Source organism: Hyperoodon ampullatus (genome assembly GCF_949752795.1).
Source record: "Hyperoodon ampullatus genome assembly, chromosome: 1".
NCBI classification, from domain to species: domain Eukaryota; kingdom Metazoa; phylum Chordata; class Mammalia; order Artiodactyla; family Ziphiidae; genus Hyperoodon; species Hyperoodon ampullatus.
Window position 1 is genome coordinate 177,682,384 of NC_136914.1, and position 3,642 is coordinate 177,686,025.

General features: G+C 41.9%; 1 pseudogene across 1 annotated transcript; it reads right to left on the reverse strand.

Moving 5' to 3' along the window:
- Nucleotides 1-2,149: 2,149 nt before the first annotated feature.
- LOC307053412 (large ribosomal subunit protein eL21-like) lies at nt 2,150-2,649 on the reverse strand (annotated as a pseudogene). The gene has a single exon. The product of its transcript is annotated as a large ribosomal subunit protein eL21-like (transcript).
- Nucleotides 2,650-3,642: the final 993 nt, after the last annotated feature.

The following is a 3,642-nucleotide window of genomic DNA, read 5'->3' on the forward strand; positions in this document are numbered from 1 at the left end:
GGAAAGTTCTTTCCAGAGATATCTGCCCTTTCAACTCTTTCTGGTGTTTGTTCAAATACGAGGCCTTCCCTGACTACCCCAGTGAAAAGTGCAGCCCAGTCCCCTGCACTGCCTGTTTCTCTTGCTTGCCTTATGTTTCTCTGTAAAATCTACTCTATCATTTACCTAATTACTTTTGTACTGTGGGCCTCACCCCATGAGACCCCTGAGGACAGAGATTTTTTTAATCCTTTTTTGTCCACTGCTATCTACCCAGTGCCAAGAACAGTGTCCGACACATAATATTTGTCGAATGAATTCATCTGGGATCTAGTATCTGAGAAACAGTCTCGCCCACATGCCATGAGAAAGCAGAGCATGATGGTGAAGAGCACAGGCCACCTCTGTGCTTCCATTGTTCATCACACAGTAATCCAGCTGTTCCCAGCTGTCACAGGACACAACGGTGAGCTACTTGAGGGTGAAGGCTGCGTTTTATCATTCTCGCACTGTTTTTTCCAGCTTTACCAAGATATGATTAACAAATAAAATTGTAATAGATTTAAAGTGTACAACATGATGACTTTAAACATATACCGCTTCTTACCTCACAGCACAGGGCCTGGAGCCTAGGAGTTGCTCATTAAATATTTGTTGAATTTATTAAAAAGCAAAAAAAAAAAAAGCTGAACAGAGAATCTGGAAGCACCCATGACCAGCTTTATCTGTTTCCCAGTTTCGCCTTGGGACAGCTGTATACGAAATTTGTTCACTTATTTACTTAACTCAGTCAACAAATGCAGCTTTGCAAAATCATGGGATTGCTATTATTATAAACAGTGTTCTTGAGAAATGCAAAGGCCGATTCCACTCATGCTTTCCCTAGAAGTGTTTTTCTTCCAAATAGAAACCTCAGTGCCCCCATCCAATCATCACAGATCTCAAAGGCTCGATGTCTGGCCAAGCACAGGGCACTTTTTGCTCTCCAGTCCCTGCTCCAGAATTTTGGAGAGCATTTCCCTGCCGAAAGCCCTTCCCACCCCTTAAGTGCATTGACAGCCGCTCACCACCATAGCAGATGTGTGGTCACAGGCAATTAAGTGGGTACAGGCTGTTAGCGGACAGACAGCATAAAGTATGCACGAGTGAGCCAACAAGCAAACAGTGGAAACCAGAGTGGTGAGATGGCTGTGCCTGCCCAGCCACTTGGAGAAGAGGGAACTTGCTTGCTTTCTTCACTTCCCAGCACTTCCTCATTGCAGCGCTAACTGTCATACTGGCCATAATCCTTGTTTGATACGTGAGATTCCAAGAGATGGAGAGATTTGCTCATCCTGCCTGTGGGTCAGGGCACCGGCCCTCACAGTCACTCCTGCCGTCTTTTCAGTTGTCCACTCCTGAGTGTGGCTACATTCTGGGAAGTTCAGTAACGGTAGATATTTTAGGTGAAACCTCCCATTTGGATTGAGAGCAGTTGACTACCATATTTCAAGTCTCTGTCTGGAAGAAAATATGCTTTCAGAGGAAAATGAAACTTCTATCTCCATACCAGCTCATTCCTCATCCCAGAGAGGCCTATTCCAACCGTGGTTTGGGTCTGTGTTCAGTTCTCTACAGTTCCTTCTGCATGGTCCTATTTTGCACAGACAGTATGTGGTAGTAGTTACAATTATCTAAGTAAAAATGATGGAAACTTACATACAACAACACACGTGATCTCAAATGCATTATTCTAGGTCAGAGGTTCTCAACCAGGGGTGATTTTGACCCCCAGGGGACATCTGGCAATATCTGAAGACATTTTTGATTGTGACAGTCTAAGAGGGAGATGCTGTTGGCATCTAGTGGGTGGAGGCCAGGGATGCTACTAAACATCCTACTGTGCGCAGGACAGCCCCACAGCAAAGTGTGATCTGGCCCCAGCGTCAACAGTGTTAGGTGGAGAAAGCCTGTGCAAAGTGACAGAAGTAGACTCCAAGGGCTCCATACTGTATAATTCCATTTCTATGACATTTTGGAAAAGGCAAAACTGTAGGGAAAAAGAATACATCAGAGACTGCCAGGAGCTGGGGTTGAAGAAAGGGGATTGACTTCTAAGGGGCACAAGGGAATCTGGGGGAGGATGGAAATGCTTTCTATCTTTTTTTTTTTTTAACGGTTCAGGTCTTTTAATTTTCTTTACACCCATCATGCCATGAATTCATAGGGAATAGGCTCCAACAGTTCAGGCTCCTTTCCATTGGTTCTCATGAGGTGTGCTTCTCTGGGTGGAGCAGGCTGGCGCTTCAGTTGAACCCAGGTACCTTTCTCTTTGGCTTCCTTCTTTTACTCATCATTTTCCTTCACCCGTTTCAGGAAGCTGTCTCAGCTGTCAGAGTGCTTAATATGCTCGATATGCACATTAATACTCTTGGCAAGAATCTTGCCCTTACCCTGTTTGTTTACAGTGATGCCAACAGCATGCTGGGTAACATTGTAGACTCTTCCAGTTTTGCCGTGGGGACACTTGTGCGGCATTCCTTTTTCAACAGTGCCCATTCCCTTGATAACTACAATATCACCTTTCTTGTAGATTCACATGTATGAGGCCAAAGGAACAACTCCATGTTTTCTAAAAGGCCTAGAGAACATGTAGCAGGTGCCCCTCCACTTTCCCTTTGTGTTGGTCATTTTGGTGAATTACGGGAAGATGGCAGTTCCGCCCGAAAGGCTGCTTTCTATCTTGATTGTGGTGGTGCTTATACACATGTATGTGTTTGTCAAAACACACAGGACTGTACACTAAAAAGGGTAAATTTGACCTCTGTAAATTACACCTGAAACAAACAAACAAAAAACTCAGCTCTATTTGAACCAAAGCCATTCTGGAGAAGAAAGTACAGGGGGAAAACTGACTACCAAAAAAATGAGAAGCAGAGGTCTAAGGGGTAGAAACACGGACAGGTTTTTTGTTTGTCATTGATAACTAAATTATCGACTTCTCAGCAAATGACACCTTATCGAAAGTTACTGACCAAAAATTCTATAAAACAGCTTTATTGTGGTATAATTATCATGCAATGAGCTTTATAAACTTAAAGTATATAATTTTGGTAAGTTTTGACTTTACAAGTTTAAAGTATATAATTTGGTAAGTTTTATATAGTTTGGTAAGTTTATATATATATATATATATATATATCAGTTAAACAATTATTACAATCACAGTGAAAATATCCATCATCCCCCATATCTCCTGTTGTCCCTTTATAATCTTTCCCTCCCTGAAAAATCATAACAGTACTTATCTCATAGGGTTATTGGGAAAATTTAAATGAGATCTGAGCATAGAGAGGGCCTGTTGTATACCTTGCTTACTTTCTTTAGTAAGAGGAAGCTATTGTACAGTGGAAAAAACCTAATAGCGGAATAACTGTATTCCATGCCCGGATTTACTGCTTATTCTTGGTATTGGGCCGGAACAGAGGTGAAGATTGAATAAATGAATAATCAGTGCAAATGTGCTCAATAAATGCTTCTTGAATGAATGAATGAACAAATGAATTAATGAATGAATGCACCAGATCTGTGTGCTTAAAAATCTAGCTTTAGAGACAAGAACAGCACAGTGAAAGAAATGGAGACCAAAGACATTACATAATCACATGGCACTAAATAAAAGTG